The sequence below is a fragment of the Cupressus sempervirens genome, chromosome 8, assembly GCF_028749045.1.
Source record: "Cupressus sempervirens isolate cs-2001-9-10 chromosome 8, ASM2874904v1, whole genome shotgun sequence".
Taxonomy (NCBI): Eukaryota; Viridiplantae; Streptophyta; class Pinopsida; order Cupressales; family Cupressaceae; genus Cupressus; species Cupressus sempervirens.
Genome location: NC_143125.1, coordinates 737,143,273 through 737,169,912, shown reverse-complemented (window position 1 = coordinate 737,169,912; position 26,640 = coordinate 737,143,273).

Here is a 26,640-nt window from a genome sequence, read left to right as displayed (position 1 = left end):
TTTTGTGTTTCCATTAATTCCAAAGAGAGATCTTTTTGGAAATAATTCTTTAATTGAATGTTGACATTGATGTTAAAAAAATGTTAATATTAATCAAGCAATGTAGTGTTTTTAGTACTAACCTTGTGTATCTTAGTACTAACTGAGTTGTTGGGTAAATAAAACTTTCCAATATTAACAAAGAAGTTTGTTAATAAAGGGATTCCTTCTAGTAGTATTGATTGAGTGACCTAGAATCAAAGGTGTTGTAGTATTGATCGAGTGGTGAGGCATCAAAAGATTCATAGTGTTAACCAAGCATTCAATCCTAGTGTTGACCAAGTGACACCATAATGTAATTGTTAAATATTTGATTGATTGAGGCTGACTATTTTTATATTTATTGTTATTTTCAGAGGGTACTCAAGTTAACTTTTTCCTAGCTTATGATATGTTTAAGAAAGTTCAAGTTGTGAGGAAGAAGTGTACAAGTGGAATATGATATATGATGGATATGTTAGTGAAGGAAAAAATAGAGTAGGAAAGAGTGGTAAATAAGATGTAAAGAACAACTAATCAGTAATGATCTAGAGATCAAGCAAGAATAGATATTTGACTCTACAAAGTATGTTTCTTCATAAATCAAGTCAAAATTGATGTTGCTTTCTAACCATTGTAGCAAAAATGAAATCTCTTAATAAAGTTGACCTAACAACCATTTTGTAAATCCTCTAATAAGGTGAAATTTCATTATTGAAGTGTTTAAAGACCTCTAACTAGGCCCCACCTAATAGGGTGATTAAATCCTCTACCAAGGTCATACATAACAATATGTTTTGTAACCTTTAACAGGATTAGGTCCTAATAAGGATCACTTCAGAAGAGAAAATTATTGTGACTAGTTGTGAGGTGGTTTTTCCCAAATTGGTTTTTGATGTTAAATCTTGGTGTCGTTTGTGTTTATATTATTTTCTTATACTTTATAGTTCTTCAACTAAGTTACTTGAGGTTAAAAATGATTAATTATCTTAAGATTTCATAACCAAGCTAAATAATTGTGTATGATAAATGAAAGTTTGTATTGATATCTAGGGGACAAGGAATTGTTTTTTTTTTTTTTGTAACTAATTCACTTATCCACTCTCAGTTACAGTCTTACATTTCCAATAGTTAGGAGTTGTGCCAACTGTGTTAGGAGTTATAGAAAGAAGGATTTACTACCAAATAGCTTCAAGAGAAAGATCACTGAACTCCCTATCCAGTTGGTCTCTTTATGATTCCTTTTAGATCAAGAGTAATGATCAACTCTCCACTGACATTCTCTACCAAATGTAATCACTATGCTCATTCACTGTGCCTCTTCTACACCAAATACTTTTCAAATCTCAATAGATCCAAAAACTTGCATCACACTAATCCCCTAGATCACTTACTCACATATAATTCACAGTAACAATTTGAATTCTTACTTGAACACAACACTTATATATTTACCAATAACAAGGATAATAAACATTCCTTCATACCAAGTCCTCAAATCAATCTATTGAGTTGGCCTTGAGGGTTTCCCAATTTATAATTACAATAGGACCTCATTAAGATAAAATATTGTATGTTACAATACACATATTATTAATTACATTATACTATTTTCTCACAATCTTCGCAAATCTTTCACATATGTAACCTTAGACTTCATGCACTTACTTATGTCATCATAATGATATCTTATACCTCTATTCAACTTCACATAATTAGATTTTTTCCCCATTAGGAGATATAACATGATTACTAGAAACCACTTCTGAAGAACTATACTTATAAACCAACTTCTGTAAGTCTCAAATAACTATTACCAATCTTTGAATTTATGCATCCACTCATAACCATGGCATCTAAAAATTCTCTAGAAAATTTCCTAAAATTTTCTTGATCTCATACTCAATCCTTGAATTGTATAGTTTATATGTCTATTTTATTCTCTATCAATCTTCATTGAATAACAAGTATGTTGATATCAATGACAAAAATAGTCCTAAATGCAACATGTAACCACTATAAAAATCTCTAAAGTGCTCCAAAAAAAGAGGATACTTCCCTAGAGGAATGACATAAAAATTCATGCTAACAATCTCCCCCTTTGGAATTTATTGCAACATAGATACAAAATTATCTAAGTTCCAAAATTACAAAATACAACCCTATTATCACTACTTCTCTCATATTTTCAAACCGTTTTCATTAGTCATATTTTCAAATCCTCTTCATTAGTCTTATTTTCAAATCCTCTTCATTAGTCTTATTTTCAAATTTTCTTCATGAATAAAATCTTGTAGTCATTTCATCTCCCCCATTGACATGTCTCTTTCTCATCAATTCATCATCTCCTCTACACTCAATAGTTCATTCTTTAGACCATTCATAGGGAAAAAAATTGATGTATTGTCTCCCTTGTTGACATCAATGACAAAGAAATCATTGTGCTAATTTATTTCTTATTATCATCAATCATCTAAAATATCAAAAGATATTGTCAAAATTCATGACTCAGCTGAAACATAGATACTACCCCATAGAGGAAGCATCAAGCATTAAGTACAGATAATAAGGTAGTCTTGTGTTATCACTAGAGTGATTTAATATTTGCATCATCTTCTCTCAAAGTAAGAAAGGGTATAACACCAAGTATACCTCTCAAATACTTCAATGTATCACTCAGTAAAGGATTTGTAACAATATCTTCTATCTCCTCCTTTATACTGACATACTCTAGTATGATCTCTTTCTCTACAAACTTGTTCCTCAAAACATGATACATATTATATATTCGATTGATCTTAGAATGTAATATAGGATACATAGACATACTTACTATACATGTGTTATCATAATTTTTTGACAATAGGTTAAGTAAAATCAACTCCAATATGCTTCAATATCTATTTCATCCACATGATCTAATTGCAATTGTTTCCTACTCCTACATAAACTATTTCTACCATGCTCTATGAGATATAATCTTGTTTCTTTCTTAGCCAAGAAACCAATCTTCTTGCTAGGAAAAATTGATCCACTAATTGTGTTATTTTTGTCAGATCTATATTGCCCACCTAGTCCACATCAATGTATGCACATATAGTATTTAGTCATTTGACATTTCATACCACAACTTGAAATTAGGTGTACCCTTCAAATATTTGAAAATCCTCTTTACCCCTACATAATGTGATTCTTTAGGATTATCTTGGAATCTTGTAAAAATGTAAACCAAATTAGCTATATTCGAGCTCATATGAGTCAGATATGGAAAACCAAAAATCATGAATCTTTACATCTTCTCAAGAGTTTGTGTCTCATCTTTGCTAGATAACTTATGACTAGTTACCATGGGTGTACCAATAGGTTGATAACTTTTGAAACACAATATTTTCAAAAAATCTTTCAAATACTTTGCCAAATAATTGAAAATAAATTTATCATTATACAAAACCCGTGAACCCAAGAATTTTTTAATCTCTATAATCTTGTTAATCTCAAACTATTTCATCAATTTGTCTACAAATCTATCACTTTCTTAATCATGAGGTCTAGAGATTATATCATCCAAATAATATCATAATTATCAATAGATCATTCTAAACTTATTTCAAATAAAATTTATTATCTATAGTACCTTAAGAAAATTCTAATTTTGCCAAATATTTACCCAACCTCACATTCCAACCTCTTAGTTGTTGCTTCAGACTATACAATTCATTTTTCAATTTGTATACCATATCTCATTTTTTTATAGATGAAATCCTTTAGGATGCTCAATGTAAAATTCTTCTTTAAGTTCTTTGTTCAGAAATGATGACTTCACATCTAAATGATACACTTTGAATTCCACATTAGCCACATAATCCAAAACACTCTTACTATTTCTATTTTAGAGGTTGGTGAAGATGTTTCCATATCATCAATACCTTCATGTTGAGAATATTCTTTTCATACTATCCTTTCTTAATTTTGTACAACCTCACCTTTTTCATTCATTTTAGTTTTCAAAACCCATTTAGTTCCTAAAACATTATTGTCCTTAGGTCTAGGAACCAATTACTATGTATCATTCTTCTCAATCTAATCTAATTCCTCTCTAATAGCTTGAATCTAAAACTCATCTTTTCTAGCTTAATCTATACATTTAGGTCTAATTGAGAAATAAAATACCACTCTTTATGTAACTTTCTTTTTTTCATAACTCCTTTGTCTTTGCTTCCAGTAATTTGTTTGGTTGGGTTACTTTTCATCAAATTCTTGTTTGGTTTTACTATTTCAACTCTTTGTTTAGATCTTCTTTTCTCTCTCCATTACATAACTTGAATCTATGATGTAAATCATTGTTAGTTTCAAAAATAATTCAACTTTTTTTTGGTTAGTGTAAGTATTAACTTCTTCATCATAATTGTAGTCAAGTATTCTTTTTTAAACTCCAAACTTGTCATCCACTTTAATATTTTATCTATCAACAATTGTCTTATTCTACCAGTTAAAACATCAATAAGATTTTTTTTTAAATGAATAACCAATTAACATACCTTTATTTCTTATTATACCAAACTTACCAATATCACCATTTATCTTAATCTAATAGTTTCTTCCAAAAATTCCACACTAATTTGTTGATCGTTCTTGTCCAAACCATAATTCATAAGAAGTATTTTTTTTTTTACAATTTTTTATACTTAATCTATTTATTTTATATACTATATTATTTACTAATTCTCTTGTGAATGTATTTGATACATTATTTTCAAACACCATAACTCTTGTTCCTTCTATTATAGTCCCATATCTTCTCTCAACTATACCATTTTGTCCATGTTTTCTAGGGGATAAAAGTTGTCTTTTAATATGAATCACTTCAAAAAATGTGTTAAACTCATTTGAAGTAAATTCTCCAACTCTATTAGATCATAGAATTTTAATCTTCAATCTAGATTCATTCTCAACTCTATTCTTGAACAATTTAAACTTCTCAAATGCTTCATAATTTTCTTTAAGAAATTCTACCCACATCGTACTTGTAAAGTCATCAACAAGAATCATAAAAAACCTTTATTCATACAATCCTCTTATCTTTGTAGGACCACTCAAATCTATGTGAAAAATCTCTAACTTTGATGTTGTAGTAAATTTTCCTCTTGTTAGCCACAACACATTCATTGCATAGAATGTTAGTATCCTTCACAAATTTAGGAAAATCCCTAATAGGAAGTGTACTCCTCACTTTCATAATATTATTAAAATTTATATGACAAAGACTATTATGCCATAGTAGGCTATTATTAAATTTAGCAAACAAGAATGTCATCTCAATAGGATTCAACTAAAAACTTCACCTCTTGATCTTGTGCCAGTACCAATCATCTACTTTTTTTATCCTTGATAATACATGTCTTCTCTACAAACTATAATTGACATCCCTTGTCATCAAATTATCCAACTCTTAGAATATTATGTTTTGGTTGATCAAGAAAATAAAAATAATCAACAATAATTTTATCATGAAGAGTAATAAATCAAATTCCCTTAATATGACAAGCTACATTTTTCCCAAATCTAAAAATTTATCCATCACAACTATTCAACTCACCAAAATTATTCATATCACTAGTCATATGAAGTGAACAACCACTATCTATAATATAATATACATTCTTCTAAACTTGTGATAGTAGGTTTCTTTCTTCTCGAACTTCCTTTCTAGGACTCTCTTCTTTTATAGAAAAAAATCCTAACTTATCATCACTTTTTATTAAAACTCTTTCATCTAGTTCATCATAATTATTCACACATAAACTTTAGCTAGTCTTTCTAGACTTGATTTTTCTTTTTTACTTCTTCACCCATTTAGAAAATTTAGAACTACAATGATCAAATTCATCCCAAGTCCAATATTTACAAGATTTTATTACCATCTGATTATCTTCCCACAAGTAGGGCAATTTCTTATTCAATCTAATTTCCTTCTTCATATCTTCATCTACTATAGCTGGTCTAATCTCCACTAGTGCTTGCACTCATAGATAGGATAGGTCAAATATTAAGTGCACTAAAGGAAGTCTACATTCTAGGAGAATCTCTCGATTATCTGAAACTTATTTCTATTTCGGTCAATATTCTAAGAAGAGCCTCTATAGAAAAATTCTTAATACAAGGTATCATTTTCTCAATCATTTATACTATCTACTTGAATTGTGCTTTCAAATCTTACAATATTTTCTATATGATCTCATCTTCCTCTTTTCATCCTTTAGAAGCCTTGATTCCTCCAAAAAAAATTGATATTCTTCCAATATAACATTATATAGATTCATCTTCCATCATTTCAACTTCTTGAAATAGACATATCCAATTTTTTAGTATAATCCTTTTAGCATGTTTATCACCTTCAAAAGTAGATTCCAAATCTTTCCAAAATTCATACAATAACCTCAAATATTATAAATGACTATACTCATTTTCTCTACAAGAGAGGAAAAAAGTGCTTGTCTAGAAGGCATGTTACACATGAACAAGTCTCTTTTAGCTTTAGTACATTCCTCAAGATTAGTTTCTTCAACTATGATATTCCCTTTTTTATTTATTAGCCAATATCTTAGACCTATGCATAGAATATGTGCCTTCATTTACTCTTTTTAGTTGTCATACTTAACTCCATCAACCATAGGTCTTTCTTTTTTGAAGTGACCCGCCATTGATCTTTTTAAGTTGCTACCCTTTTCCTTCAAGGACCTGATGCTCTAATATGAATTGTTAGAAAATAAAGCTAGTCAAAATAACTTAGAGGGGAGGGGGGTGTGAATTAACTAATTATTTTATTAATCAAATTAACTATTAAACATGTGATCAATTAAAAAATATAAATAAGAAGATAACCATACACAATAACTACATATATGTTAACCAGGGAAATCCTTGATAAGAGGGAAAACCCTCATGGGGATGGTACCTACAAATGATGTACTTTATTATTTAAATTTCTTCTAATAAGATGGAAAATATTAAGAGTCAATACAATATATTTAGTGCATATTAGTCTCTATTAAGAGACTTTGATTTCCTCTAAGGAGATTTAAACCATTTATACTAGCACAATAACTTTCCTTTATACCAAGGCCTCAAATTTATTTATTGAGTCAGGCTTATAGCTTTCCTAATTTATGATTACAATAGGAGCTCATGAAGATTTTAAAAAATACATGCTACATTACATCTTTTCACAAGCACATAACATTGTCGACTCACAGTTGTTACTATTATTTCACATATACCACCTCATATTTTTGAACAATTAGTGATGTCATCATCAAGATATCTTCTACCTCTATCCAAATTTGTGCAACAATTCTATTCCTTTTAAGAGATATAACCTGATTACCAGAAACTACTTCTCAGGAGTTTTGTCTCTAAATTATCTTCTATAAGTCTAGAATAAATGTTACCAAACTTCAGATTTCTATATGTTTTCTTAGCAACAACATCAATAAGTTATTTATAATATGTACTCATCTTTCCTTGATGTCATCATCAATACTCAAATCATGTAGCCTCTATCTTTCTCTTCTTCTCTAGTCAATCTTCACAAAATAACTAGTTTTTGACATCAGTGACAAACACAATCATGAATAAAATATGAAACCACTATAACAATCTCTCAAGTGCTCTAAAAACACTAGGAAACTCCACCATAGGAATATCATTAGCATTAATGCTAACAGGTTTATTTTGGGCAAATTAGAATTAAAATGAAAACTAAACCAAATCAACGTATTTAGTTTGAATACCAAATCCAAGTTTTGGTTACAGAATGGGCATTCTAGATTCTAGCAATTTCCATTTCTAATTCCAATTTTGTGGACCCAAATAGTAAACTAGAAACTTTTAAGAATTGTAAATTCTAACTCCATTCTAATTGTCATAACCAAATGGAACAAATATATTAATGTAAAGTATCCACAACATGGATAGTTTTGTTATCATTGATTATCAAAATAGATTTATCATGAATCAAAATGTTATTTCTAATACAACTTTAAATTAAAGTAAGTGATTTGGTCCAAGTTTACTCAATGTTTAATTTTATGGATAATGAAGAATAGTCAAATTTAGATACAATAATTTAATGAGATCAGAGCTAGAATGAATAAACATAATTTGTGAACTATTTTGAAAATATTTTATTCTCCTCTCTATGATCTTTATTTTTCTTTCTTGTTATGGAGGTATAATAGATATGAAAGTTAGAAATGACATGTTGGATATAATTAAGTAATTGTGTATCGTCTTTGATGTTACACAAATGCCATATCAGTTATCAGACAGAGTCTACCGAGTTCTGTTGGTCAAGAAAATAGTTTACAGAGTCTACCGAGCTCAGTCGGTCAGTAAAGCCTTTTGCAGTGTATACCGAGCGTTCTTGTATGTCACACGGTGAGTTAGTGTTAACCGAGTTCGCACGGTAAGCTAAGGAAAGTTTAGTTCTTACCGAGATCACTTAGGTATCAAGGGATTTTGTAGCGGACGGTTAGTGTTAACCGAGTTCGCACGGTAAGCTAAGGAAAGCTTAGTTTTCACCGAGCTCACTTGGTAGTCGAAGACAGCTTTTACCGAGTCTAGTCGGTTTCCAAAGGAAGTGGCAGGTTTACCGAATTCCCCGGTAATTGTAGTTTTTACCGAGTTCTGCCGGTTAACACAGGAAGCAGTTTTTTTTTGTTCTGTATTGACCGAGCAGCGTCGGCCAGTGAAGAATTTTGTTTTGATTGTTAGTTCAAGCCGACTTTGGAATATGTTTTGTCAAGTTGGTTGGGTCAACCTGGTATTATGTATAGTATATAAAGAGGTGCTCAAGATGCGAAAAAGTGTGGAATAGAGAGTGTATATGGATAGTGCAAGGAAGTGCAAGGAAGAGACTTGTGTGTGCCTAAGCAGAGTTGAGCAGAGGGAAATCTTGGAGCTACAAAGATATATTTAATCAGTAAGGATCTTGTGGAGCTAAACTGAGATCTGTATTCAGCAAGATAAGTTGCATGTATTTTCAAATCATTCATTGTTGCTTTCTAACCATTGTAACAGTGATTCCAAAATCTCCTAACAGAGTTGGTTTAACAGCCATTCCATAAATCCTTTAACAAGGTGGCAATTCAGTTGAATTGTTCTAAAGACCTCTTACAAGGCCACTCCTAACAGGGTGATTAAATCCTCTAACAGGGTCACACCTAACAGTGTGTTTTGTAACCTTTAACAGGGTTGGCTCCTAACAGGGCTCACTTCAGAAGAGTGAAAATTGGTGACTAGTTGCTGGTGGTTTTTCCCATATTGGGTTTCCACGTAAATCTGGTGTCTACTGTGTTCATGATTACTTTCTTTTGCATGGTCGCTTATTTTAGTAAATGCTTAATAAATTAACTAAACATCTATCAAGTTTTAAGCAGTAATTTATGTGTTTACCGAGTAGCAGCAGCAACTAAGTTTAAGGCATCTTTGGGACTGTTGAATTTGTTTTTGTGGTAACTGATTCACCCCTCCCCTCTCAGTTACACCATCTTCATTTTCCAACATGACATGGGATAGGAAAATAGAACAAATTCAAACAAGTGTTGTGTGTAACTCAAGTCCCTACCTATTGTTGGGTAGAAAGAAGAAGATTAATTAATGGTGTGTGATAACTTGGCAGTGTGCTAAAGAATACATCTAAAATTAGAAAATAATGTTTGCACTTGAAAATCAACTTTAGTTTTAAAAAAGAAATCATTAATCCAATCATATATGAGCATGGTACATAGAAACAACACTGCTCTTTTACAATAGAAGACACAAGACTATTTTTTCAAGAGGTACCTAGTACCCACTTGTATGTACTTTAGGTGTTTCAACTCTCTCTCTCTCTCTCTCTCTCTCTCTCTCTCTCTCTCTCTCTCTCTCTCTCTCTCTCTCTCTCTCTCTCTCTCTATATATATATATATATATATATATATATATATATATATATATATATATATATATATATATATATATATATATATATATATATATATATATATATATGGGTATGTGGAGAATAATTGTGTGCCAAAAAGTGGTGATCTTAAAAAAATTGTAATTCTAAAATACCTCTAAGCATTTCAAAATCTAATCCAACTTTTTTCACACCCATGTTGATAGCAAATCAAAAAATTAATGCCTCTATAAGTCCTAGTATATCTTTGTATACCACCCCTACATGTTCAACTTAAAAAAAAATTCGTAAAAATATTTTTTTCTCCTATTCTTGTGTATTCTTTACTTTAAACATGTATCTTGTACCTTTTTTCTACCCAAATTTGATGAAATGAAAAGGGATTTTTAAGAATGTTCTTAGTTTTCAGTAAATATAATGTATGTCAATTTACAAGTTCAAAAAATAATAATTATTTATTTTCTAATGGAGTTATATATAAAGTGATGGTTGACACACTAATTGAGAAACAACTATAAATTTCAAATGGTATAACATAATCCAAAAGATGCATCACATCCAATGCTTCTTCCACTATAAAGAAAAAAAAGAAAATTTAAATTTGGTAGAGTTTTGAGCTAGTTAAGGTGGTTAGATAAGATTTTTTTATTCTAAAAATACAATAATAGAAAATTCATAACGAGTTATTTATTTAGAATAAAAATACTCTAAAATATGTGTCACCTCCAGATATGAGTCTACTTCTCATATCTATAATCTTATTAAAACTTATTATCATTTTATTTTTATTAAGGTGGTCAAACATATGTCTACTTAGTTCTCTCCTAAAATTTTAGCACTCTTGCATTGAAATTCAAATTTTTGACAAATCAATTTTTTCCTTTTTCAAATAAGGCCTATTAGTTTAGAAACTAAATTAAATTTTCTTGTTATTCATCTCTCTCAATTCTTTCATAGAAAGTTGATTTAAAAGTTGAAAATTATAAGTTAAGTTAAAATAACCTTGATTTGTGATTTTTTCATTGCCACTTAAGGATATTGTGCTAGCCTTTAAATCTAACTATTCTAATAACATTCTAGAATTTCATAACTCAATATTTTAGTACAACATTTAACCTTGCAAAGCCATGAAAACATGTTTTCGCACCTTTGCAACGCTAACCTCAGATTTCTCTTAACTATTAGTGATAATGTGATAACCCAGACCTTAACTACTATGATTAGCTCTCACTTCTTCATAACTTAATTTGTTCATTGATCATGCTCACCTATGAAAAAAAGATCTCTTGAACCAAGCCTTTATCACAATCTTACAACTTCTCACCATTGCCTTTTATGAACAACAACAAAGTAGTGATGACTACACGCTAACAACAATCGTGCCTTTCCAACATTAAAAATAACTATGAGTGAACACCTTGCAAAGTGGAAAAACATTTTTAATCTAACTGCATCAATATTTTGAGACTGTTAATTATTTGACACATTTATCTCTTGTGATGCTACGATGACCTCCATTTTAAACTTATCACCACTTCTCAACAACCAGACATAAAGCCTGCTTTAATTGTGTGAGGATGGAATCATTATCTTGGATGACTATTGTCTTCTTTTTCAGCTTTACAACCCAAAAACTTAACAAACACTTAAAATTTATGAAGCTACAATGACTTAACCTCAGCTATCCTAATTACTTTTTGTACCCTTGCAACTTGAAATCTTATCTTGACACTTAACCCTATGAAAATGCAATCAAAGAATTTTGCAGCTTCACCACAATAACTTTGGGTTACCTTTAACAACCTACGATGATGGGATAATCACTTTTACTTAACTACTATTATCTTTCATAACCTAAATTTGAAAGTCATCTCTAACATCTGCAATGCTGTGATGACCATTTTAAGTTTAACTATATGTTGTTTGCAAGATTGCAACTTAAAACTCTAACTCATCATTCAACCCTATAAAACTATGATTATAGGGTTTTTTCTACTTCACTACCTTAATCATAGGTTAGCCTTAACTTCTTGTGAAGGTGCTAAAACCATCATTCAATTTTTAGTGGTTATTCCCTACATCATCTCATCTTGGAATGTCTAAGAATTAATTCAAGTCATAACCTTTGATTTGATCCTCATATTATGGTTAGGATACCATCTCCAAGGGAAATTGAAATTTCAACCTATTATGTGGCGATTCTAATGCATTCTATGCTATTTATTTGCTTTCCATCTTCATTCTTTCCACCTTTGACTAGCCTATTCTCCCCTTGTTTCCATGTCCATCTATATTCATGTGATCTTTCCTCCAACTAAATGTATTAGGATGAGAGTCTTTGGATACACATTGGATTCTACCAAATAGTGTGATTTCTTATCATTTGTTGGATATGATCAACACTTACGTACCCTTCTAGACACATCTAGTAGACAAATAAGCATTGACTTCTCACCTGGTTGAGCTTTAAATGAGGGGAGATGAAATAGAAAGCCTTCCTATTCATCATGTAGACATGAACATTGACTTGATTAGACTTGACTAGACAAAAAATTGAAGTTCGAAACTGGGGAACTAAAAATGTTCTAACAACTAGCTTTGACTTGGGGACTTAGGAATGTAGATGCCTAGGAAAGGACCTATATATCTCATGGTTTTGCAAAGAGCTCACACACACACACACACACACACACACACACACAACAATAGACTACCTACTTCCTTTATTATAGAAAATTCGAAATAGAAAATATCACTGCTTTAGTCCATTGGGTTACAGTGTTAACTAACATAGGGAGATGCTATGCAATTGGGTGGTGGGGAAGTAGGACATCCAACACAAAGGGAAAGAAAACAAATAGAAAGTAAGAAAGGAAAGAAGAACAACTAAACTAAGAAAGCAAGAGAGTGCACAAACTGCACTAAAGTACATGCACACCCTAAAATCTTACTATATACAAAGGTGGAATGAGTCCCACCTTAAAAACCAATACTTTTAAATATTCAAACAAAACCAATCACTATTTAATTGAAGTATGAGCCTTTTCTTTCTAGTTAATTTCATTCCCATGATAGTTCTATCAGCATTTGTATGGAAACTCCAAATCTCTAGAGAGTATGTAGGATTTGATTGAGTACCAATTCAAATCCAAACAACCACTCTTCATCATATATTATGTCATCCTCCTTAGGTCCCCTTATAGTCTCCTTCTAATAATCTTCTAGGAGAGGAAGATGGTCACATGCCTCCTTATTAGGAGTAAGGTGATTAGCACCGCGACCTTTAGTTATGCTCTCACATAACTAGGCTTCATAAACTAGGGTAGAGAAAGGATTATCTTGCACAAGTTCTATTATTGGATGAATACTCACTTCATTGCATTCAAGAATAAAATCTCCCTCAGCTATGCATTAATCTCCATTCTCCCTATCTTCCAATGCATCCTTATTATCTTTAGGAATGGAAAATTAGGAATAAACATAGGAGAAGGGGGACAAAACTCAACAATTAATGACCCATCTTTAACTTGATTTGGATTTGTACTTGGGCTCTCAAGTGTTTCTCTTGTTTTGATGGGTGGCAAGGACCAAAAAACAACCTCTTTCTCTTTTGAAAGAGAACTTATATCCATTGTTGATGCAAAAGAGGCCAAGGGATGAAAATTGACAATAAGACTTCATTTTTTAATCAAAGCTTTATAAGAGAGGAGCCCTTACTAGGGAACAACATTACCTTGCCTTCTTGAAATTCTTCTTCATACTGGTAGGGTTTCTTCCTAGATTGTTCCTTGCATATCTGTCAGGTTGATGTTGAAGTCTTTCTCTTTGTTTTCTCATTGTTGAATGGATGCTTTAGAATCGGGTGATGATCATCCACTTTTAATTTGAGATTTGATTGAATAGATGTATTTAATTAAGAATTATTGTCTCTTTCTAAAATATCAAGAATGTTCATCTACCCTTCAAATATTTGGAAACCATAAGCAATAGAGTCGGGTGAATTCACCAAGGGTTATTTATGTTCAACTATGTGCACTTGTAGCCTCTTGCTATCAGATTCTTGTAATTCCTTGAGTTTATGGAAATGGGCACATATGTGATTCCAAAACATCTTTGACATATGATTATCTTCTATGTTGATGTTCTTTCACACTATACATGAGATGCTTTCTCTATAGTAATCGGAAAGCTCAAGAAGCATGTTGTTATCCATGGCATGGATTTTGTTAAGAGTAGGAATAAGCATTAATATTTCTTGCTTCAACCTTATCTCTTTTCTTTTCTTGTCTTTCAACTTGTAGAATCTGGTACATACACATTCCCATAGAGATGCAGAAACATTATCCTCTTTAATGTTGATATTATCTTGATGACATGGGAGATTCTTGCTTTATATAAAATTACAAGCACTTGTAGCTACTTTTCAATAGTCTCATTGAGTTCTTGGAGAGTGGGTCTAGGCCTTATCATTCTTCCAGTCTTTGAATTTGGAATGGCCATTAAGTTACACTGGACCTCCCCAGACCAAAGAAAGTAGTTCCTTCATACAGTTTCACCATCCTCCACCCTAGGGAGGAATCTATTGGTTTCTAAAAATACAAACCCAAGTAGTAGACTTTGATTTGGATGCCCATTGGACTCGCCAAAAACTATTGGTTAATAGTTTATCTCCTTATCTTTTTTGTTCATATCTTGACTCTTAACTTGCTAAATGAGTTGTGGTGAACAAACAATTTAAAAACAAAATGGGTAGTTGTAGTTATCTATCAAGGACCCATGAAATGAAAAGTAAATCTCCCTTTTAATTGCAAGGTATGCAATGAATTTTATTTTTTGTTTTTTGGGGGTATTCTCTTAACTAGAGAGTAGAAGAGACAAAAACCAAGTTGTTCGACACTTGACACAACTTAGGAAATTGAAAGGGGGACTAACTCACAACATACAATTTATTCTAACCTAAATGCAATGAATGGAAACATGCACAACCAACTACAATAGTGAGAAGAAAGGAAGAGATGGTGAAATAAGTAATACATATATACTCAATTATCTGATGTTTTGACAATACCTAGATTGCTTATCTCTTAGCTACTCTACATGCTAGTTTCCAGCTTCCTTAAGCTAAAAACTATACTAAGAAAATATAATATAGTGGACAACACATAGAACAAAGAGATGCTTATGCTGAAGAAAGTAATACATAAAATCAACTGAATAAAGGAAACAAAACCAAGTTTATTTATATTAATTCAATTTTCAATAATAGTGCATTCATTCCGTACACTATACTGAAACTAAATGAACAAAAAAACTAGAAATGGACTTAGAGTCTCACATAATGGTCCCACCTATAGGGGTTTTCCCAAAATTAATTTTTCTGATCTTATTTACTTCTCAAAAAGTTGCATTTATAGGCCCTTTAGAGCTAGCCAGTTACATTTCATGATTATCAGACAAAGCAACTTTGAACGTATGAATTCTAACAATAGGATTGATCAATCAATCATTAATTATAGAGCCTTAACCTATAAAGAGAATACCAAATATGGCTAGAACATTAGAAAAAGAGAGAGGAAGAAGGGGTGACACTCATCACATCTTGTAGGGAGAATATAATGCTTTTGATAGATCATCAATTCTTCTTTGAAGTTATGGATTTAGCTCTATAGGCCTTCATTGCATCAATTACATTCTTCATCTCCATGAAACCTAGAATGAGGATATTGTCTACTTGAACCATCATGTAGTCTTGTAGATTTGTTAATCCATCCATTCTGGAAATTTTTTACTAGAACTTCTCTAATGCCATTCTTACAATCAAGTTTTCTAATAAAATTTCTTTAGATATTAAAATAATTTTTTAGTAACCTTCTACAATAGTGCCAATTTCTTAATGAGCTCCATGTGTCACGATCTATTATGCTAGATTCATCACTTTATTTTTCTAACTATCATGTTTATATCTAGCAATGACAATTGAATTAACTATCTTGCATCTTCACTTTGGTTTGGAACTTACCATTTCTTTCACTTGCAATGTTGTGCTATCCTTTAAATATAACTATTTTGATTACTTGCCACAAATTTGCAACTCAAGGTTCTAGCTCAAAACTTAAAACTCTAACTCATCATTTAGTCATGAGACAATGTGATTATGAGCTTTTCACTCCTTTTCTACTTCACTACCTTAACCATAGGTTAGCCTTAACTTCTTCCAAATGTGTGAAAACCTTCATTTTAACTATAGTGATTATTCCTTGAATCATCGCAACTTAGAATGTTTGAGGCTTAATTCAAGTCATGACCTTTGATTTGATTCTCATCTAATAGTTACCAATGCATCTTTAAGGGAAATTGACCTTTCAACCTCTGATGTGTAGATTTTGATGCATTTTACATCGTTAATTTTTTTCTATCTTTGATCTTTCCACCATTGGCCAGACTATTCTCCCCTTGTTTTTGTATCCTTATATGTTCATGTCACATTTCCTCCAATTGAACCTACTAGGATGAGATTCTTTGGCCACACACTAGATTTTACCAAATAGATGTCTTACTTCTCATTTGTGGGATATGTTTGACACTTGTCCATAATTCTAGACACACTTATTAGACAAATAAGCATTAAGTTCATGCTTGGTTGAGATTTGAATGGGAGAAAATGAGATAAAAATCCTTCCTAGTCATCACCTAGACATGAACACTGACTTGATTGGACTTGACTAGAGAACAAATTGAAGCTCAAAATTGGGGAGTTGAATGTGTTTTAATAGTACGTGGAGATGCTCCTACCCATATGTTTACTATTTTTTTTCTGATGTTGATGGTTCATTAACAAAAAATTATCTTTTTTTCTTATGTTGGTGAATTAGGATAAACAACCTACTAAACAGGTGCTTAAGCATAGGCCCCTATCTTTTCTAGCTATGCTCATGTTTTTGCCTTGGTTCTTGCTACTCCCACCTTTGCACAACATATGGCCTATATAACTATAGGTAGTTTTAAACTATGTCTTCAATTATGCTTCAACCACTTGATCAATAGATTATAACTAAATCTTGGCTAATTTGTCTCCATCATACCTCAAACATAAATAGACCTTCCTATAACTACATCTAGGCACACATATCAATCTATAGATATAGGTGTTGATATAATGCTAACCACAATATAGGGGATCAGGAAGTCCTATATATCTATCCTAGTAGTGGAAGGAATTGATCCAAAGCCAAATATTATTTTTTATGTTGAACTAGCATCCCCTACCCTTCCAAATCTATAAGCTATGAGAATTTGTATCAGTATTAGATTATGTAGTAGCTTATCTAACACCCATCTTATTCTATAGATTTGGAAGAGTAAGTTGTTGATTCTTCTAATGATATTAAGTCAATTTCTTAAAATAAATCTTATGCCATCAACAGGTGTTGATATAGTCTCTTACTATCATCACCAGTAAAAACACTACTAGAAAGTGTAAATACCCTACCTAGAAGGGATTAGCCTTGATTAGTTAGGGTCTCAACATTAGCAATGAAATAAATTAGTTTGAAATAATTCAGATAATATTCATCAACTTTGATCTTAATGTATATTATTTATCTTGAGAAAAATTTAAGAAACAAGTCTAAATACAAAAAAAAAAAAAAAAAAAAAAGGATTACAACAATAGCCTCATCCTTCACCATGCCACAATATATATGGTATTAGTCATGATCAAATCATCAAAGAAGTACTTCTCCTAAGATTCTTGGTACACTTTCCATGTCCACAATTGCTGCTACATCCATTCCCACTAGTAATGCTATAAGCTAAACTACACAAAAAAATTTCATTTCCTTTTCCATTTTCTCTGAAAACTATTGTGAAGAATAAGTTTTAATCCAATTTAATTTATACATATTAAAAATGACCGCCTCTATTTGGACTAGGGTTCCAAAGATTCTTTCTCCTTCAAAAATACAATGTCAAAAGTTATGTCTTTTTCCCAAAATCTTGAAATGACCAACACATTGTACACATCCAAAACAATACTATTAAAATATAAATTAAACATAGGAATGCTTGTCTTAAATAAAAGCACTTCATAGTTGTATCACATGCCATTTTAAACATGATCTTCAAGTAGAATTTTTTTCTTTTGTGAGATCATAGCAAAAAATATTATAATTTCTAAAAATAAAAATTTTGTTATTTTTAGTAGGAGAAAACTTAAGATTTTAATAAATGGCTTCAACTTCAATTGTAATTGTTGCTAGACCTATGAGAATTGAGAAATTATTCTAACTCTAAAAAAATGTTAGGGTTTGATTCCTAAAACATTCTAAGAATGACACATCATGCATTACATGGAATTATGCACTAGCCAAATGAAATATTTATAAAATTCCACATGCTTGTGAGAATAAGTATCTAGAGTTTTATATAGCCAAAATATACTAGATTGTCACGTCTCCCTGCCATGCACAATATTGCCCATTTTCGCTTAGACAAAATGAAAAGACTACTAAATAAAATGGAAACAAACAATTAATGTTTTTTAATTATGATAAATTTTTTTTATTTTAATATATTAATGCATACAGACCATACCATAAATGTGATTGTTTATAGTTTTCATAGTTTTCTAGGAGCAAATTAATAGGTCATAGGAAAAACATTATTCCGAGCCATTAGAAAGAAGGGATTGATAAATATATAAATTGTTAATAAAAGGAGCTAAGAAAATATCTTAATTTGAAGAATAACATAACTGTTATATTAAATAGAGAAAACATTGACATTTAACAAATAATTGACCTCAAGTTAAATGTTGGAACTTAGAAAAGGTGAGGGCTAATTATGGCAACTTAAGCTATAAAGAAAATGACCACACAAGAATTTTCTTTCATATTTTAATTTACACCAAGATGAAATTAGAGATTTCTCTTAAGTACCTTGAATCACAATCCTAATATTTGTTTGAAATGTTTTGAATTTAATGTTATAATGAATTTTTTTTTTTTTTTTTAATATCTTATAAGTTTGGAGAAGATTTAAATCTTTTTACAAACACTATGATAAAATTATATTAATTAATAACATATAGATTACAATGAGTGCAAAATCCATAAAGTGGAAAGAAGACTTCTAAAAGTTATTAATCAAACAAAACAAGACAAAAAAACCCATAAGATCTTTAAGTAGATAAGGTTTTTATGAGACATGTAAAATATCATTTTTATGATGTTATTAAATCTAAAGAAGCATCAATTTGAGAAAATTAAAGTGAGTAAATGCATTGAAATCACAATAAATGAAAGGTAAAGAAAAGAAAAATATTCAACTCCATAGGTAAAATATAGTCCTTGAAGTTGAGAATTTTTACTTTACTAATTAGCAATTGTAAGGAATGCACAAAAAATGATAATTTAAGGGAAGAAATTTCAATAGAAAAAATGGAAAATGTTCTTATAAAGTAGCCATACACTTACTCTTGCAATTAAGTGCAAGAACTTGGATGGATCAAAAATTCAAGCCTTGGTAAGAAATGTTCTCTATTGGAGAGATTATTTTATTTTACAAGTTAATGAACTATAAAAGCTAAATTCAATTAAAAATTCATTCTAGTTTGTAGCTATTTAAAAAAATTAATTTTTTTTTATATATTGATGGAAAAAACCTTATACAGATAATAAACTTCACATGATTTTTTTAGAGGTTGTTCACAGATAGAAACAATCCAAAATCAAAACACTTGGAACAAGGCTTCAGATGTATGCTTGAATCATCAACTCCTAGACAAAAAAATAATTTTAGAATTGACATCTAATTCTAGTATAGAGATTTTGAAGACTTTAAATGTAATCAATTTTCAAAAACATCTTTGACATTATTTTTGTTTGCTGACAATTTTATTTAAATTAAATTATATCAAAATTAAAAGTTCAAGTATTATGAAGTCCTAAATATAGGTAGCTTTAATATTTAGCACAACATTTTTCTAATAAAAAATTCAAATTGATTGAACACAAAGGCAAAATTATTTAAATAACTATAAATTTAGGGCTCACGAGAATTAGCAGTTATGCATTCTCAAAACTGTGTTCATGGATCTTATAATAAAAATAAATTAAGATTTAAAATTAACAATGGGTAGAAATAAAAACTCAAAACTTAAAAATGACCTTAATATCTTAAATGCAATACAGTTAAATTCCCAACTCAGAAATAACTACAACCCTTTCATATTCTCAAATTTCAATCAAATGTAAATAATTTCTTTGTTGTCTCTCCAAACATTTAATACACACAATAGATGTGGCTAAGACTTAAAGACAACTCCACACACTACTTTCTTCTAGCTTCTTTAATCACATATATCATGAATGGATGTAGGAAGTAGTAGAAATTCAAACAAACCAAATAAAAACTAGTAATGGTGAACTAAAGAAAAATGAAATAACAAGAGAAGCTACATTCATGCCATCTTTCCTATCCAATTTTTGCGACATTCAACAAACATCTTACAAGTGTAAACACAACGAGGGTAGTTAAAATAAGAAATGAATGTGGTTATCCTACCTAAAAATTGCACCGTTGACTAAATTTAGAAATAAAAATTGAAATACAATATTTCTTTTTTGAAATTTTCATCATTAGATCTTCATAATCTATGATCGAAAACAAAGTTAAAAATTGAGTAACTATGTTTTTGTGAATATGAAAAAGAATCACTTGACATTTTTTTGTCTTTGGTACATTTTGTTTGGAGATAGCCAGCACCATAAGCATTGTTATTTCTTGCATTTGATTAATTATAAGAATCATTTTATTAAATTTTTAAAAGACTACTAGAAAATAGTAAAATTTATTTAAAATTCAACTTTAATAACAGAGTTTGTATAAACCATAGGATAAATTATACATATGCACTTTCTTAGATCTAATTTAATACATATAAATGTACTGAAAATCTTAATCTCCTACCTTAAAGGCAATGGCTAATAATAGTAATGGTATGCTTTAATGAACAACACCTTATGATTGTAGTTTAACATATGAGAATGATTGAAAACATTTGTGACCAAGACGAGGAGCTGCTATGCAGCAGACTATTTCAACCAAATTTGACTATTTTATAATATTTGATAATTTAAATAAATAATAAAAACAATATTCGTATTCATTTTGCAAAAAGAGGGGTAAAAATTTATTAAGACAGAAAGGAATACAACAAGGAGAGCTCAACAAGTAGCTCGATCCTGAGCAACAACATCATCAAATTCTTGCACCATCTCAAAGGAAACTTGCCTCCTATCCCTAATATTCCAACCCGGATCATGACTAGAAGCCCATTTGGCTAAACAATCACCAGTTCTATTCCATTCACGAGGAATAGATGTGAACCTAATGAACTGAAAAGAGGAAGAGAAGAAAAGAATCTGCTTAACAACAATGGCCAACTACCAACTAACATCCTCAAGCTCTGGCGAAGAAAGCATGTTCACCACCACCTAAGAATTAGACTCACAAATAATCTTACTCCATCCCCACAAGCAACACTATTCCACAACATATAAAATAGCCTGAGCTTCCATGAGATTGTTAGTATAATCACCCTTATGAACTGAGAAGAAAAATTTAACATCCCCAAAACTACAACGAGCCACTCCGCCAATACCAGCTGGACCAGGATTCCCAAGGGAAGAACCATCAGTGTTAATTTTCAGAACTCCACAGGGAGGAGGAGTCCAGTGCCCATCCCGATTAACCCGACCCTTCCTCTGATGGTGAAGCTGCCTAGACATAGAAGGAAATCTATGAGTTGCAACCCCATCCTGCAGATGAAAATTGAGGCGATTACAAATAGCAAGATCAACCGGATCCATACCCTCATCAAGCTCACACTTCACAAGAATAGTTTTCTGAAGAGAATGTGATATTTTCCACGAAAGATGCAAAACACCAAGCCGAACATCTTGGAATATGCGACGATTCCTCTCCAACCATATATGCCAAAACATGAAAGATGAGCCAGCAATCCAAGCAGCATGGAGAGAAGAAGACTTGGAGGGAGCACTACCCAAGCAGGCCCAGAACTCAGGCAAAGAGGAAGCATGCCGACAAGAGCAACCCCAAGCGCTCCACCAAAGGTGCAATATCTAAGTAGAATAGGAGCAATGGAAGAACAGATGAGAGATAGACTCCTCTTCATTAACACACAAAACACAATAAGAGGGGCCCTGAAATCCACGTTTACAAAGATTATCCCAGATAAGACAATGGTTGTGAGCCACTAGCCACATGAAAAAATTGCACTTGGACCAAGAAAATTTATTCCAAACTTGCTTCCACCAAGGGACCTCGACATCCCCAAATAATTGTCTAGTTATCTCCTAATACACAGCAGAGACATGATATTTACCAGACAAGGTATCGCCCCAAGCCAAAACATCTGGACCAAGCAAAGAAGAACACTCTCTAGAGGCCATAATTTGAGAAAGCTCCTGACGATCCATGTCTGTACCTCTAGAAGGCCAATCAGAAGAATGCTTCCATCTGTAACCAACAATAGGTCCCAATTGATAAGGAGTCTTGTAATGAGCCACTTTGTCCCATCCAGTGGCAAGAAAAGAGTCACAAAGAGGCTGAAGATGAGGGTATATGGATAAAATGGAAGGGAATCCATCCCAAGCATCAGACCAAAACAAAGCCTGAGAACCTCCTTTACATATCCAGAATAGACCCCTCTTCACCAACATCACACCTATATTCAAAGTATGCCAAACCATTAAGCCACGACCTTCAAGAGGAAGTGCAGAAATAGAGCAAGGATCAGCACCATAAAAATATTTATGAGTGATAATACGAGCCCAAAGTTGATGTTGTCCATAGCACCATCGCCAATAAAGTTTAGCAGCCAAAGCTTGACTACTCAATAGAGCAGATCGAAGACCAAGACCACCCACCTTTTTAGGCCTACAAATAGTTTCGCAATTAACCAAGCTCCATTTAGTACTACACAAATTACCACTCCAAAGGAATTATCGAGAAAAAGCATCAAACTCCTTGAGAAAGTAAATAGATGCAATGTGAACCGTGCTTCTATAAGTAGGAAGAGCTTGGATAACAGCTTGAAGAAGAGTAACTCAGCCAGCAGTAGAAAGCCATCTATGAGTCCAATGATTTACTTTATCCTAAAGCTTGGTAATCAAATTTTGCCAGAAGAGACGTGGCTACTTGGAAATAGCAATAGGAATGCCAAGATAAGTCAAAGGAAGTGAACCTATCTGAAACTGTAGGATACCAAAAATCCTGTGTTGAATAGAATCAGGAGTGTTAAAAAAGTAAATGAAAGATTTGTGCTCATTAACTTTCTAGCCTGAAGCTGCCAAATAAACATCCAAAGCATGTCAAAAGGCTTTAGCTTCCTTGATCCTAGCAAGACCGGCAAGAGCAAAATCATCAACAAATTGAAGATGGGAAAGAGAAGGTAAGCCATTACCCCACTGCCAGCCTTAAATAGAATTGTGGGACACCTGATGCTTAATGAATCTACCCAAGCCTTTAGCCATGATGATGAATAGATATGGGGAGAGAGGGTCACCCTGGCGGAGGCCTCTAGAAGCACCAAATAGTTGAGAAGGTTGACCATTAATAAGAACATAAAAAGAGGTAGAAGTAACACAACTCATAATCCAACTCACCTAGTCAGAGCTAAATCCAAAAGAAAGAAGAATACTCCTTAGGAAGCTATATTTAACTCTATCATAGGCCTTAGCCATATCTAGCTTAACAAACATGGCTCTCTCCCTTGAAGTAGCCATAGAGTGAATAGCCTCAGTAGCAATAACCACCCCATCCAAAATTTGTCTGCCAGCAACAAAACCACCTTGTTCTTCTGAGATAATAATGGGAAGCGACCTTTTCAGTCTCTCAGCAATCAACTTAGTAATAACTTTGTAAACCACATTACATAAGGCAATTGGTCTAAAAAACTCCAATTGATTAGCACCCTCTCTCTTAGGAATAAGAGTCAAGAATGTAGAGTTCAAAGCTCGAAGTATCTGCTTGCTAGCATAGGATTCTTTGACCGCCTCCAACAAATCATGATTAATGATGTCCCAAAATTCTTGAAAGAATTCAACTGGAAAGCTATCAGAACCAGGAGCCTTCCCCTTAGGCATGCCAAAGACCACCTCCTCTAGCTCTTCCAAAGAGATAGGATGCATGAGATAATCATTCATTTCCTGAGTGATAAGGGAAGGAATACAGGATAAAATAATATTTTTTTCATTATCAGTAGGAGGAGAGTCCTCAGAGAAGAGGGTAGAGAAGTACGAAATAGCCTCCCGGAACAAAGCTAGCAAGGAATTCAGTTCAATACCTTGAGAATTAACCAAAGAAGAGATAGTGCTTTGTTTCCGGTGAGATTGCACTATTTTATGGAAAAAGGAAGTGTTTCGATCACCTTCCTGGAGCCAATCAACTCTAGCCTTTTGCTTCCAAAAAATTTCCTCTCAAAGTTCCCATTCTTCTAGAGCTCTAGAAGCAAGGGATTCAGCCTTGCCAAGATCCTCTGAGAAACCTTGATCTCTAATCTCCCTTGTGATCACATCAAGATCTTCTTGAGAAGGCCTATTCATAAAGTGAAGGTTCCCAAAGCATTCCCTATTCCATATCTTGAGCTGCCTTTTAACATGTTGAAGCCTTTTAGAAAATGAGAACATTGCAGTACCATATGCAAGAACACCATCTTTCCACCAACAAAAAACAAAATCATGAAGAGAGGAGTCATGAAGCCACATCAACTGAAACTTAAAAGGAGGATGCTTCGGAATAGAAGCCCCTATAGTGGAAAATTTGATTGGCCAATGATCTGAACCCCTCCAATCAAGGATTTCTGAAGAGATAGTAAGGGTGCCACTAACCTAGAAGCAAGAAACAAGAAATCTATCCAGATGTTCTGAGATAGCAGCAACACCAGTCCTGCGATTATTCCAGGTATAGAGACCATTAGAAGGCTTAACATCAGAGAGATGCAAAAGAGATATGTGTTGCCGAAGAAGAGCAAAAGAAGGCCCCAATCTAGCCAAACCACCATGCTTCTCCTCCAGACTTATAACTGAATTGAAGTCCCCTACTAACACCTAAGGATGATAAGGATGACAATTTCTAACATATTGAATATGTTCCCAAAGTTCCTCCTTTCCCACAAGATCAACAGGTGCATACACATTAGTAACCATGATTACCTCTCCTGAGTCTAGAGCAGAAGCTACCATGGAGAGAGCTGAGCGAGAAGACATCCAACCAAGAGAACAAATTTTTTGAGGATCCCAAAAAATAGCTAAACCACCAACACTGCCTGTTGCCCCAACACACTGGCATTGGCCACAAGACCAAATACTAGAGGCATGTTGGACCATAGACTCCACAAAGAGTTTAGTCTCTTGGATACAAAAAACATCAGGACTATGATCAACCACCAAGTTATGAATAGCATTTTTTCTAGGGATTCTATTCAACCCCCTTACATTCCATGAGAGAATAATCATCATTGGGTAGAATTGGGAAAATGAGAATCCAAAGGTTTCACTGAACCGGACTCAATCAATATATCTCTTGTGAGTTTAATCTTCTCTTGGTCTGTTTTGCGCCCACTCCTTAGAGGGGGAGTAGAAGAAGCCCACTTAAAGGGTCGAGGTAGCAACCCCAAGGGGAGAGGAGATCCCTTGCCCTTACCTGATGGTAGCACATCCTTAACCAAGTCAACCAAAACAACATCATTATCTTCCAACACTGCAGGAGTCACCAGAGCCTCTGTCACAGGAGCTACAGGAACCTCACAGTTCTGATATACTATAACTTGAGATGCCCCACAAGCATCATTAGGAACAGATCTCTCATCTGGGCAAATTGGATCAAAAGAGATAGGAGGAGGAATACCCTCCTCTAGAACCATACTATCTAGCACCTCAAAGCGGTTAAAACCTGAATCAGATAATCTTTCTTTCAAAGGCCTCTTTTGACCACGTCCCTTAGCTCGAGGGCGAACAGGGATACATCCATCCTTATCCTGCATTTGAGCCTTACCCTTACCTGTAGCATCTTGTAGATTCATCCCCTTGGTAGTACTAACCATTTGAGATTGTCCTTTCCCTGTAGTATCTGCCAAACCACCAGCATTGCCAGCTGTAGAACCATCCACTCCTTTGAAACTCGAGTTACGGGGGCACTGATGCTGTAAACGACCATACTCATGACAAATTCGGCAATGGAAAGGGAGGGATTCATAATCTAACTACTGCACCCAAGAAGAATCCCCCAGAAAATTTTTCAAAAAATCTGATAATGGGTTATTCAAATTAATTTCAACACAAATTCTAGCATAAGAAATAACCTTTTTATCAAGGGATTGATGTGTGATCGCAGCTGGCTTCCCCAACAAAGTAGCAATTTGTCAAAGGATGTCTTCACGCCAAAATTCCAAGGGAAGACGAGGCAAGCGAACCCAAACTGGCACTGTTGAAGGGAGATCCTCAGCAGAATTAAAACTTGAATGCCAAGGTTTGACAAATAACCCCACATAGTTGTAGAAATAAGGGCCTCCTTCAAAAACATGATCACGATCAGACATGCAAGAGAATACAACAAAAAAATAACTGTTCCCTACCAAC